Source organism: Aphelocoma coerulescens, chromosome 9, assembly GCF_041296385.1.
Source record: "Aphelocoma coerulescens isolate FSJ_1873_10779 chromosome 9, UR_Acoe_1.0, whole genome shotgun sequence".
Classification (NCBI taxonomy): Eukaryota; Metazoa; Chordata; class Aves; order Passeriformes; family Corvidae; genus Aphelocoma; species Aphelocoma coerulescens.
In genome coordinates this window covers 1,313,895-1,328,415 of record NC_091023.1, presented here as the reverse complement: position 1 = coordinate 1,328,415, position 14,521 = coordinate 1,313,895, and the positions used below count along the sequence as shown (strand labels likewise).

Genomic DNA, 14,521 nt, shown 5'->3' with positions numbered 1-14,521 from the left:
CACACATCAGATTTTGCATCAGTATTATCTTTTTAGGTGATACGTTTCATTCCCTAATATTATATGTATATATGTGGGGGTCTTTCTTACTCAAAAACATAGTTATATCCCACCCCAACAAACCCCTCTGGGAATAAACAATGTAGGTCAGCTTTCACTACCACCTACATTCAGTACTACAGTTGCTCTCATGTCTTTCCAAATCTACCTCTCCCCTCTGGACCTTTCCCTTTATTCAGGACAAAATCCCTACTTGTCTTGACATCCACCTTGGTATCTTGAGGCACCAGGTGAAGCTCACAGAGCAGTGGCTCCTCAGCAGTCACAATGCCATGGCCATCCCCACCTCTCCATCCACACAACCAGGCTGTGCTGGAACCAGCTTTCCTGCTTCTCCTTTGCATTTTCAGGAGGCTGGTTTCTCCCACAGACCCAGTGTGAGAACCCTGATCATGCGGAATGTGACTCAAGCAGTTTCCTCTCCTCCTCCTTCCATGACTGCGGCTCAAGGACTGCGGATTCAGCCAGAGCTGGGACACCTCCCTGTCAGGGACCACCTTCCCTCTCTGCTTCTTTTCCTTCACTGACCCAAATGAAGGTTCCATCCTGTTCTGTCCCAACCCTTGCTTGCTCTTGAGTCTGTGCCCCCCTTTACATTCCTGTCACCAAGGTCGAGTGCACCAGCAAACCTGCTCTAAATATGTACTTCTCTACTTGGGGCTCAGACACTTCATATCTTTTCCCAGGCCTCCTCTTCTAAGAAACATTTCCAGTTGAAAAATAAAACATTCACAATTTTAGAACACAGTCCTCTGAAAAGTTAAGTGCTGCAGACTATGTTGGCAAAAGTACAAAGTGTGGCAAACCAGGGCAGAAGGGTGGAGGGAAGCTGGATATGCCTTCCAGCAGCAGCCCACAGTGAGTTCTGAGTTCACTGTTTAACTGTGTTCTTACCTACCTCCCAGAACACCCCCCACAAATAATTTGCTGACTACAAAACCTTTAGGTCCAGCACTTCTGGGGTTCTTCTGATCCCAAAGATGTACCTTTTATGTTTTATCCTGTACACTGCTGCTGTCTCACTGTTAGGAGGAGACACAGCTTTGGCCTTCACATAAACAAGATGTTTTACAAAACCCCACTGCCGTTTTCTGCATAATTTGCCATTGTAATTAAACACTGGAACTCTGACACTTATCACTGAAAATTCATGTGGTCTTTTGGCTCCCACTTTTTCTTCAGATGGAAGTGGAAAGGCCACAATAATGCCAGCTTTGCTACCAGGATCCCATGAACATAATAATTTCTTACTAAATTAATACATTAGCACTAACATGAAAAATTGATGGTTTAAATGAATCCTGCCTGGCTTTTTTCCAATACTCTGCTCATCATTAAGGTAATTTCCACATTTTAATTCTTCAAGACACTTCTAATAAGGCTGTAGGAATCACCAGGATTTCCTTTTATTTAAAGGCTGGGTTTCCTTTCTGTTTTTAAACTGTCTAGGGTTATATTTATTAGGTAATTAGAAATAATTTCCCATTTGCCATCAGCACTGCATAAAACTCAGTTTGCACTGAAGAGTCAGATTTGAAGGTGTCAAATTTAACCTAAAACCTCAGACGAGCTGAATTTTTCCCCAGTAAATGGATCATTGCTCCCAACTAGCTGTCAAATTTCAAAATGTAATTAATACAAATAAACTGCTTCTTAGATTAGAAGTAAAATACTAATCCATAACAATTTATACAAGATGCATAAAGTAGAATAAAACCATATTCCCTCTTATGATCAATGTGCATTCCCGTTCTGCATCTGGGCTGCCCGAGGGTGAGTGGCTGAGTGCACCGAGCCCTCTGCCCTTCCCAACCAGAGAAACAAGGAGTGCAAAAGCAGCAAACAGTGGAACTACCTCCTCACCCAGAGAGCATCTCACCTAACAGTGATTGGTACACAGATTTCTCTCTGTCAGTGCAGTAAATGGATTATGTGGCTTTGGAAGAGTCAGGCACAATCCCACTTTAAAAATAATGAATTTGCAAGAACACATCACGAGCCATCAAGCGAGGTCCTAAATCTGATCAGCTGCTTTGTGGGGCTTCTGAGAAGGTACAACACATTTTTCTGTCCCTCCTGCTGCCTTTCCTGGGAATGTAATTGCTCCAGTTTAAACTGTGATAAAGATTTTTCTTCCAGAACCAGAACATTATTTCCGTTTTCAGGAACCACAGAATCAGAAGTCTTTGCTACCATGCTGATACACTGATAAAAGCTCTCTTTGTAGGGTTTGGCCAGCTGAGACTGCTGCACACTTACTCTTTCCTTCTGTTTGTCATTTCCAGCAGTTCCACAAGCTGTGGAAACAATGAAGCTTGGTTCTCCATGGATTACGGTTCTGTAACTCTGTGTGAATTTTCTAACAACAATTTAAATCCTACTCTTGCTTTTATTTAGAAGAGTGTGTAGAAGAGGGATGGGAAAGAGATGTGAAGAGAGTAACTTTGGCCAGTTGTCTACCTTCACAAAAACTGCAGGAATTTCTCTTTTGGATACCTCCCACGCCCTCCAAATTTAATTGAAATTAGTGGTTGTGCTCCTAAGAGACACGCAGCAACTCAATCCTTCTAATTCATTTAAATAACATGTTATGTTGAACCATAAAAAATCTGAACCCTATTCAAAAGACCAAAAATCAGCAATATTAAAGTACCCCGATCTTGTTTCCCTTGTCCTCTCCTCTGTCCCACTGTCCTGGCAGTGACAGGAGAGACACAAACACTTGCAAAGCCACACTGCCTTAGAGAACCAAACTGAAAACCACAAATCTGCAAAAGGTGACATCAAACTGCCCACATAGATATAAATCATCAAGAACAAGAAAAGCCAAGACATTCTCCAGAAAACAGCTGTTGAAATTCTTGGGTTTCTATCCAAGCAGCACGTATTTGCCAAAAATCTTTAAGCTTCTTTTCTACCTTAAAAGCATTTGGAATAAACACAATTAAATGTGTACTGCAGAACTGTTTTAAAGGATTGATTTCTCTGTTTCCAAATTAATACACATTTCTTACTTCCAAGGTTTGTTTCAAAAATCTTCCAGAATTCAGCAGTTAAAAACTCTTAATCCCAGAGCTTTAGTAGCACACAATTTAATGCTCAGCATTTTGCCCTTCTGAGTTGATGGTCTTTTTACTTATTTATTTTTTAGTGAGGGAAAGAAAGGCTCAAGAATTAGGGAATGGAGGTGATACAAGCAAAAACCTTAGACTGATACGTGGCCTCTAAGAAACCATAACATAATCTCAGAGAAGAGGAAGCTGTTAATGCTTTCTCTGATAATATGAAAAGCAGTAGTACGAACAGGCAACATCAATGAATGCAGAGGGTTTAATAAATTATGATAAGGGTTTAGGATGAGAGGCAGCTTCCTGGTCTAGGTCAAGTTGATTTTGTCTGCTGAATGAACTAACAGCATGATCACTTCCAGAGAATAATTTGAACTCATTAATACTGACATCCTCTCTAAATCTGAGTTGAACCCGAGAAATTATTAAGTACTGTATTGATCAGGGTCCTGCTAAGAGAAGTGCTGAAAAGCACATAATAGCAGTGCTCAAAAGGAGTGCTCTCAGAGCCCTGCCACTGTTTTGTGGGGAATTCAGTCCAGTGGTCAAGGTAATATCCATCCACCTGAACAGCTAGATGGAACAAGAACAAGCACTTTCTGATTTGAGGAAAAGCCAACTAAAAGCTTTATTTTTCAGAAATACTTCCCAAGGAAAATGCAGTGAGTGTAAAACTTAGAGCAAAAGAGCAAATGAAAATGTTTCCAGAATTATTTGTTCAGTGACACACAAGATAATAATTCTCCTATTTTGGGTTTCAAAAAGAGTGACTGGACATGCTCAAACTCCATTTAGGGGACGTACAGAGGTTAGAACAGCTAGAATTCAACACATCCTCCTGCATTGGTATTCCTAGAGAAAGGCAGTGATGTTCATTAGGAGTCAATGATGCTGGTACTAATCAAAGATCACTCATCAATAAACACAGGTATCAATGAACAAAGATTACTCATCAATAAACACAGTTTAAAAGCGAGCTGTGCATGTCCCCCTGTCCCAAAGGATTTAGCCAGAACCTTCGAACCTGCCATGGCCCACCAAACTATGAATGGCAAAAGCATGTGCTAAAGAAACACCACAAAAATTTTAGCAGAAAGGGGCACATCTTGGTAAGAAGGAAAAATCCTGATTATCCCCAGTGGAAAGCAGTTAAAAAAGAAGCTGGTGGCAAACTGAAAGGCCCCGTTGTATTGACTTAATCTTACTCAGTCTAACTGAATAACATACTTAATCCAACTCAGTGTCACTGATGAACCATTACCTGTCTGGAAGGGGAGAGGGTGGATGGCTCAAGAACACAGGTAACGTAAACCTCTTTTGGAAAAATGCCTTTCCAGGTGACAACTCAATATTCAGATAATCCATTAAGCCTCTGCTGAGCTTCTGAAGAAATTGTTGAGACTTTGCAACTTCTTGCCAAAGAGCTTTCTCCCCTTTCCCAGGTGCTTCTTGGCTACTGCAGGTAGCCAGAGGCCTGCAGGTTGATGAGGAGTTCACCTGGATTTTCTCTGACTGCTCCATGAGGAGGTTCCAGCACCAAAAGGGTCATCCAGAGCCAGCTGAAAGCAGAGCTTTCCTCCATTTCTTCAGGGAGCTGCCATTCTCCCAGCAGCTGTAGCCCAGCAAGGTCAGATTGAGAACAGGGTGCCAAAAATATTTCGCCAGCTAAAAATGAGGAAGCTGCTTGATTAGGCATACAAGTATAGCTTTTATTTCAACTGTGATCTCAGAAGCTCTAAAATAGAAAAATCCCAGAAAATACAGAGTAGACAAAAAATTCACAACCTAGCCTCTAATCCCCTATCAACTGAAGTATAAAATTAGATAAACATGCAAAGGACTACCTTCTCCAATTTTAGAAAAGACATGGGAATATCTCAAATTATACTATGTATGAGAAGAGGATAGTCTAGCTCCATATTTCTTAGTTATTCAACTAAACAGTAAGAGACAAGAATTTAAAAGCCGATTTTTCTTTCTACACTTGCCCTTGTGAGCTGCATGAGGATTTTTCTTTGCTCAACTTTAGTAAATTTTATATATTAAAATAGCATCCTTAATTACTGCTTAGAGCTTCTATAAACTTTCAATGTTCAAATTTTAATGCAGCCATTTTAATAGCCATAATTAGCTCGTTCAGATTTTTAATGCTAAATACTATAAATTACTGAGTACTCTAACACTTCAGTTTTCTAATACTAAGACAGCTTTTTAATATTACAGATATGACAGGTTCTCCCATTTAAAGTGGTTGAGCTCACCTTCCTACTTCATTACACAGCTCATGTTCAATACACTCCAAATTGCCAGTGGATCTTTTCATCATTAATTACATATTTCAAGTCCAACACTAATTGATTTCCAGCCCATGACCAACAGAAAAGAGCAATCCCACCTCTTATTCTTCACCTCAGCCTGGCCTGTTCTGCTGTGATTACCATGTTCTCCTGTCTCTGTCACACTTTGCTTCCCAAATAATGGGTTTCAAGCAGGAGACGCTGCTTTAAAGTGCATTTGTAAAATCTATAGCAAAACACGTTATCAGCCTATCCCAGGCCCCAGGCACTTGGGAAGCAGCAGGTCCCTGCAGGATTGCTAACTGGCCTTCCCACACCTGGCTGGAAGAGGGAACACGAGACCAGTGGGAGCTCCAAAAGCTGTGCAAGTCTAGTGAGATTCCCAGCACTGATTTTTACATTTCTGTATCAAAAATGCTCTGGTCTTAATAATGCCAAGGAGAGAAAAGGGAACCGACTACCTTTTTAAACTAATGCTTTTAGGCTTATTCCTCTTTTGCAGGAGCACTGGGAATTACTTGTGCATTTCCTATGGAAGGCACCTGTCTTACCTGCAGGCTGAAACTTGGACTTCACTGTGCACTTAGAGCCAGCGTTCAGCATCCTAAAAGACACATGCTGAAAATCACACATCCTTCCTAAGTACAGAAAGTCCTGAATATAGAACTCCCAGAGAATTCACAGGTAATTCCCAATCGCTACCTGGGGCAAAAACTCCACCCTTGAATGTGTTTGAGGATTTTATGCCTGTGGGTTTTTTCCTCTTATATTCTTCAATTAAAAAAAAAGGTGAAGTCAAATCCTGTCCACAACTTCTTATTTCTGTAGGTACCATTCAAAACCAGAACTGTAAGAAGGATGTGACCTTGCAGACAGAGCACCATGAGCAGATGTGAGACAACAGAGAGCCTGAACATCACATCTAATAGAACCTGTGGGGACTGCACTTTTAAAGACCAGCCCATTTCCGTGCCAGCCCTCTGAACCTACAGCACCAGTGAAACCCAGCCCTGAGCACTCCCAAACCTTGAACCTTTCTTTGCAGTCAGAATTCAGGGAACTCTTAACACTTCCACGTTTTATTCATTTTACATACTGTACAGATATTATAAAGAATATTGTGTTTTATTCACATATTAACTACAGTCAACACAGCTGTCTTGCAGTTCCAGACAGACTGGGCAGATTAACAGAATGCAAAATAAGACAGCTATTAGTTTCAGCAAAATTTCCCACACTGAAGCTAAAAACATCTCTCCAGAATTCCTAGGGCAATGCTGTGAAAATTTTGTCTTTTAAGCTACAAAAAGTTTCATGAGCTCCTTACCAATGGGTACAAAAGCCTCTTCCACAAGTTTTCAATTACTCCTCAAAGGAGGGGGCACTGGTACTTGAACACAGTGAGCTGAGATGGAACAGCTAATGTTTCTGTAACAGGAATGTCCGTGTGCTCTTTGCAGACAGAAGATATTTCTCTGACATGAAAACACAATTTGGCAGCCACATTTGAAAAAAGATTGTTTAGAGTAGCTGCTGAGCTTACTAAAACACCAGAAGAATGATCTGGGAGAATGAGTTATGAGATTAATTGCCAAAGGGAAAAAAAGAAAACATAATGAGATTTTAGTTCACTAGAAAAATGGTACCCAGAACACATTTCAAAGTATCATTTTTAACAGGAGAGGTTTTACAATTCTTTTTATTATTTAAAAATGAACATTTAAAAGGATATTTATTATTGCTTGTTCTCTACCGTACAGTTTAATTTCTAATCTGCTTGCAAACTCCCAGACTGATGAAGACTTGGATCAAATTAAACCCCATTACATGGAAATGGAAGAGAAAACAATTAGCACAGTAGTTAAATACTGACTTGCAAACATAAGACAGTTTCCTTAAGTCAACAAACAATTGACATTAGTAGAGCAAGGTAAGACTGAAATGAGCATTTAAAGTCAGTCACCCATTTTTTGAGCAGAGCCCCCAAGTTACAGGGGAAAATGAATCCTTAAGGTCTAAAAGTTCCTAAGCAAAGATGATTTCAGGGACAAACCACTGTCAGGTAGCTGGTGAGATTCCTGACACCACATCCAGTTCTTGGCTGTGAGAAGCAAGAAATTCTGCCTTGAGTTGTTATACCCCATATTTAGTCTTTTAGCTTCCCCTTCCCACTGGCTGTTGTTTTGCTCTGTTGTAGTGTTTCTTTTTCTTAAATTTCTTACTTTAGTTTCAGATAAGAAAGAGTTACAAGTTTGTAATAAAACAACACAAACTTTTTCTTGTTTTAACAGTAAACTGTCAAGTCTGTTAACCAAGAACTTATATACAGCCACTGAGAAGAGGAGGGGCAGGAAAACGGTTTTGGAGCTTGATCAAGGAAAGGATTCTTCAAAATATTGCAGTCTACAGAGAACAGAGCAGAAGAGAAACTGGCAGAATTGTGCACTACAAGGATGAAACCAGAGAGAAAGATATCCTAAGACTGACTGGATTTTGATTACAACAGTTAAAGCTCAAGCACCTCATACACATGCAGTGCCGAACTCTCAAGAGATCCGACAACAATTGACTTTTCTTTTCCTTGGATATTTGAGGGCTATTAGAAGGGAAAGTGAGAGATTGAAGACAAGGCTCTTCCTAGTCTATTAAAAAGGGAGATATATCAGTAAGATAAGTGATGTAATCATGGAGATGAGTTTCCCTGGGAGGTACACGGGAAGAATAAAGTGCTGATGGCCTCCCAGCTGCAATGATAGGGAAGAAAGCCATATTCCCAGAGAACTAGCCAGGTTCTTTGAGCAGTCACTCATTTCCTGCTGTACTCTGTGCTGCCCCACTCACCAAAATGCCCAACTACACAACAAAGCGTGCTCCATCGGGCTAGGAGCCACAGAAGTACAGAACCAAATCTGCATCTCCAGCCCACCCCTCAGCAGCCCAATTCCCAACCACTGAGTTGGGAACACACAGAGTCCTCTCTGCCCCGCAGAGGCAGATCCCTGTCTTCCCACACAGCCCTACCAACACCCCCGGCAGAGCAGCGGCGAGCTGCGGCTGCACAGTGAGGGCACGGGCCACCAAAGGAAGGTTGTCCACCCACTGTCCCCTGCGCTTTTATGCTACTCAAGGTCCCGTTTATCTGCTGACAAACTAGCTACTAAAAGCTGTCAAATTCCCCGAGGGTGCTCCCAGAACACCTGTACAAGTACAGCGGCTGCTGATGAGCTGGCACAGGCAGGCGGCACCGTGGCTGCTAAGGGACACTCAAAATAGCCCCGGTTTATCCCAGACCTGCGTGGAACACTTGACCCCTCCCCGAGGCACGGCCTGGAACAATCTCCAGCCCTGCCAGGCACACAACCCTGTGCTCCAAGCAGGAGCCAAACTGCTCCGAGAGGAAGCAGCGACAAGGGTGGAGAGGAGAGAGGCTTATCAGTCAAAAGGAGACACTTGGGGGTGACAAGAGGGCAGCAAAGGTGATAGCCCTGACTGCCACCTAAAAAACAAGAGGTGGGAAAGCACTGAGGACAAAAAAGTAATTAAAAAAAAAGGTTAGGTATGTTTATCAATATAAAGCTACTGAGTGACCAAAATTCAGTAAAGCCTAGAAAGTAAAATCTAGTTCCATTTATTTACTTATAAATTAATTAAATTTTCATCCCACCTCTACCAATGTAGTGCCATGACAAATTAGCTTGTAAAACACAGCAAAAGGCAGTTTCAAAATAAGCAAACAAGAAGTGAAATCCAAGTTTTAAATAATCGTGCACTTAAAACAGCAGAGCAGCAAAGCAGATCTGTCTGAAGTTATTCCCTGAAGATTATAAACTGATAGGGAACAAATGCTTTGATAAGAAGAATCCAGGATCCAAACAGACAATAAATAAATGTTGCTAATGATGTCAGAACTAGAAGACTGGTTTCAAGGCTCAAAACATCTCTGCTTGGTACAAAAATGTACCTACTATTTGGAAGAAACAAAAGCTCTAAATGTTGTCCATGCTGGAAGACAGCTGTTTCCTAGGAAAATTTTAGGGCAAGTCTGTGAAACACACATATTACACTCACATTAAATGCATCCCTTTTTCACTTTTTTAACATCTTTTAATTTTCTTTCCCAGTTTTTTCTCTTACAGCTGCTATTATACCACAAAAAACCAAGTCCTCTTTCCGTATTGTCAAAGTCATCATGAAGGCTTGTACCATTTTATAATAACAAAAAAGCAGCATTTGAAATCAAAGGATGTGGAGGAACCGATGTTCCATGTATGCTTTCAACAGCTTGATGCTGAACAAACAAGGCAGCCTCTTTCTTCAGTGCTCTTCATGAATATTGAAGACTGCAGCTAATCAAATGACAGCACAGACAACTGCATCAGGCAGCTGCATCAGCCAGCAGTGTCATCTCGCTCCTCGCCAGCAGCAAGGGGAGAGCCTGGGCTCCTGTCTGATGCCATCCCAGCCAAGGACTGACCCAGTGTTTGTGCTGTAGCCCGTGCTAGCCACACAGGGCAAGCTGCCCCCGTCACAGGCCAGTACCCGTTCCTTTCATCCCTCCCTTTGTGACAAGGGTGACCGTGCCTCTCGGTGACAGAAATCCAGAGTGACTCCAGATACCCAAGCACAGGCTAAGGCAGATTCTCAACCCCTGGGATGGCCTGCAAAGACTTCCTTGAATGACAAACAAAAGGATGAGGGAAGAGGAAGGGACTCTTGTGAAGAGCTCATCACAATAAATAGATAAATGAAGAACAATCCACCTTACACTACTAAATCATCAGCATCAGAGCAGAGTGCCCAGTTTGGGGGCCCAGGCTTCAGGATATGAACTGACAGGAGTGAGTCTACAAAGCAATAAGCTGGGTCAGAGGACAAGAAAACCAGAGGTAGGAGGAAACACTGAGAAACTCAAAGACACAGTTTGTGTTAGAACTCAAGGAAAAAAAAAAAGACAGCTTATGGACATTCAGGTACACCAGAAATAGCTCACTATGACAAAATAAAACCCAAAAGTTAACTGCAAAATGTGTCAGTTAAACATTGGAAACAAACCAGTCAGTAAGAATATACAGCACTGGAATAAGCTGCTTAGGAAATGCAGTGAAATTTCCAGCAATTAAGAGATTAGACAAGCAGCTGTCAAGAATATTGTAAATTGTCTCACCCCAAAACAGACAAAGGGATTAACTCAAGCTCTCTCTCCATTGTTTTTTTTTGTTCCGTATTCTTCCAGGAACAAAGAAAGCCCAGGAAGAGTGACAAAAGTAAGAGTAAATAAATAACCACCCTAGTACAAGTCCATTGTTCCAGTAAAACACAAGACTGGACAGAGGTCTACAATTTTAATATCCCTTAATGGCTGTAAAAGCAAGATGAGTTTGGACTTAAGAGTTGTGTCCCTAGAGATTCCAGCAATGTACAAAACAAATCAGTGAAAAAAAATCAAATAAAATAATTAGAGAAAAACACACTCCAGTACCAGTTCTTTCATTAAATAAAACCCCAACAGTAAAGTCTTTCTAGCACCTATTCTCACAACACAGCACATCTCAGTTAGAGGATGGAGACGTGTAAGTGATAAATGCTTTGCAATTTTTCAAAAATGAAATACTGCTCTTAAAGGAAAATAATTACAGGACTAAATAATAGAATACTTCTACTTGAAAGCCAGGAGTAGAAACTGCAGAGCAGGTATTATATGAAACTATTAACCACTGCAACACTTTGGGTAGTGGTCCTCAAGAAATCATACTGCAAGATTAAATCTCTGCTGGTAATACAAGAAAATTCTTATCAGCTGCAGGGTAAGGAAAAAATATTGCAAGGAAAAGAACGTGATGGGGGCAGGGTGGTGTCAATTTTTCTCATCATGTATGATCAGGACATTTTAAACTAAGGGGGGAAATGGTATTAGAGCCACTGAGTGGTGAGAGCATGGACACTCACATGACAAAGTGACCAAAGAGCCCCAAAGAGAGGAATCTTCCACCTGGGATTGCAGCCAAACTGAGACATTCTGTATGTGCACCCTTCTGTGCACCCTCAGAATGTACGCTGAGCACCAACAGCTCTGATCTCAACACCATCAGTCAGCTCTCAGCCAGGTTAGGAGCACCTGACTTTGCTTCTTTAGCTCATATTCCACGGTGACATTCTCAACTGCCCAAGCACACGATGTTGTTATATCCTGCTGGGTTTACTGATCTTCCCATCCGGTGTCTGTTCAAGCTCTTCTGGGAGATTTCATCCAAAATAAATGTTCTCTCCTAAACAAAGTTAGGAAAAACATTTGTTCCTTATCCGAGCCCTCAGTAAATTGCCTGCTTTGGAGGAAACAAGGATACAGCACAAAAGACACCCGACTGACAAGATCCAGCTTTTGGCAACTTTATGGCAAGAGACCAATAAATCAAAGCCTGGTTTCCAAACCTGGGGAGTTATGCCTCACACAGCCTGGTGTTCAGGAATAGCTTCTGTTCACAAATAGCAGACTGATGCCTGTCAAACTCCTGTCCTTCCCCCAGAGCTGGAAGGATGCAGTGAAGGTTGCTGTCCGTGTAGCACACACAACCTGCTCCTATGCACAACCTGCACAACTACAAAATCCGCAAGAAAGAGATCTCCAAGTCCAACCAAGCTACTACCACTTACTATTTTGCAGACAATTATAAAATGGCCACGATATGTGGATTTTTTTTTAACAACTAAGTAACAACAATCTCATTAAAGCCAGAGGCCTTTACCCTAAAGCATGAAAACTAAGCAGGAATTTCCCACTTAAATCCTTAGAAAAAATAAATGCTTATTTACCACACCTAAAAAAAAAAAAAATCCTTAATCTCATATTCAAAAACCAATTTGAATAAGTTTTGTTGGAACACCACAAACATAACCAATCTGCAGCTAAAAACTTAACACAGGAATTTCCAGTCAGGACAGTTGGTTTGTCAGAGGCATGTGTTATTTGGAACAAGATGGGAGTAACTGCCTAACAATACCCATCTCAACCACAGGCATGCTCATCTGAGCCATCTATAACAATGCAAAAACCAACGTTCCCCTTGAGGATTAAAAAGAATCCCCAGCAACCAAGTCCCAAACTGCCTGAGCTTACAGCTGAGGAAAAATAATACAAATGAGGCTGCCCTGTGTGTTAAATTTTTGTTCTTTGTTGGCTATTAATAGGCAAGTGTGGTGAATGTAAGATGATATTCAGATCATTTCTAGCCTTCCACCAGCATGTTCTTCCCTTCCTTCCCCACAGCTTTTTGTCTTCCCAACTGAGGCCCCATTTCAGGGAGCTCTGACAGCGATGTCAGATGCAGGAGCCACGGGAAGGGCAGGACGGTTCCTACACTGCTTCGAGACACTCGTGCTGCTCTTGGGTCTTCCCTCAAAGAACCTGGCATGCCACCAACACCAGCAAGAGCTTGACCAGAAATTGAAAAGGACACCTCTTTCTTACATATATATATAAAACAAGCAACTTCAGGAGCTGCAGTTACTTTGCACAACACCACTTTCTCTACCACCTGCCCCCATCACGCACCGGGAACAGCCTGTTCCCCTCACCCCTGACGCCTCGTTTGGTGCAAAGAGAGCTCACCATGAATTTATTTCTTCTGGAGAGCTGCAAGTCACTGGTTTTGTACATTCCCATGCTCTTTAATTACGTAATTGTTCCATGACAGCTTAGTTCCACAAGCTCTTCCCTGCGTCAGGCTCATATGGGCCAGTACCAGCAAACCTGCACAGAGGCTCGGGATTGGCAGGACAAATATCTCCAGTGGCACTCTGTGACACTTCACAGTGGTGCTACTTGTCATTTACCAGGCCTGTGGGGGAAGAGATCAGAACTGGGAACTACAAATCAGAGCTGACTGTCCCACATGCTGAATGCTTTTTGTGACCACTGCCACACAAAGTCATTATCTTTTGACATCGGCCTGAATACAAGCACGAGTTACAAAGAGGAACAACACGTGGCCTTCAGGACAGAGGCAGACACAATAGCTCAACTCTGGATGTGGGTGTTATCAAAGCATTACTTTAGGTCAAGGAAGTTGTTTGAGGGACAGACAACAAAGGAGCTGACTGCCAAAAATTTATGGGCAAGGAAGATGTGAAAGGTTATTCTCAGCTGTGTACTTCACAGTAAAACTCCATCAGTGACATACCCTGCCAACAGCTCAGAATTTACAGCAGAAAATGCTGGTGGTACCTCCTGGCATTTCACAGGGGCTCCAAGTCCTGCACGAATGCTATGGACGATGCTGATGAATGCCACAGTCTTGCAAAAGGCCTGGCAATCCTCACTGGCAGAGATCGCCAAGAAAATATTCTGGAAGTTTAGAAAAGGATAACATTCAAGTCTTAGCAGTTTTGTAAAAACACATTTGCCTAGGGGAAACGAAATGTCCAGGAAATAATGGCAGCTACAAGTGACAACTCCTCCCTCCACCCCTCAAATGTGACACTCCGCTTCCCATGACTGTCATCCCTCAGCCTTCTCTCTTAGCCCTTGTCTTTCCTTCTCAGCTTTCTACCAGGACACCAACAGCTCTGAATCAACAACCAGCAATGAGAAATCAGAAAAGTAAGGCATACCAATGGAAAAGGCTTGTCCTCCCAGCTGTAATGGCTCTGGCATTCACAAACATTTGCCCCCAAGACAAGGAACTCCCGATTGATACCCACATCAGGCAACAGGATTTACATAAGCCCCCACACCAGTGCTTTCTGTCCCTGATGCTGGTGGTTTATAGTTCCACCAACATGAACTCGAGTGTGTAAAACTTTGCTTTGCAAAGCAAAAACAAGCAGCTTCTCTGGCTCCTTTTGGGAAGAAAACTAAGTGTAAGAGTTCAATTCTGAAACACACCTCTCCAGGTTCTGAGCGTGTCCAGTATCTTGTACAGCAGCACAATGATTAGTATTCAAAACTTCCCTAGACCATTTTGAAACAGGAATTAAATTTCAGCTCCATCTTACTGCTTTGGCACAGAAAACTGCTCCAAAGGGAGCCTACAGAAACAAAAGGTATTAAAAAAAAAAAAAAAAAAATCACTCCTCTGACTAGGGAAGCAAAAGAGATGC

The 14,521-nt window shown here is 41.9% G+C and overlaps 1 protein-coding gene across 5 annotated transcripts in view; it reads right to left on the bottom strand.

Annotated features, from left to right (window-relative positions):
* STAG1 (STAG1 cohesin complex component) overlaps positions 1-14,521 on the bottom strand; it is a 175,646-nt gene that overhangs the window by 154,257 nt on the left and 6,868 nt on the right. Inside the window, exon 3 of one of the 5 annotated variants that reach the window (XM_069024271.1) lies at positions 13,603-13,766. The exons of the other annotated variants lie outside the window; for them this stretch is intronic. The gene's annotated coding sequence lies outside the window, so the exon portion shown is untranslated. The remainder of the gene's footprint in view (positions 1-13,602; positions 13,767-14,521) is intronic. 5 annotated transcript variants of the gene reach the window in all.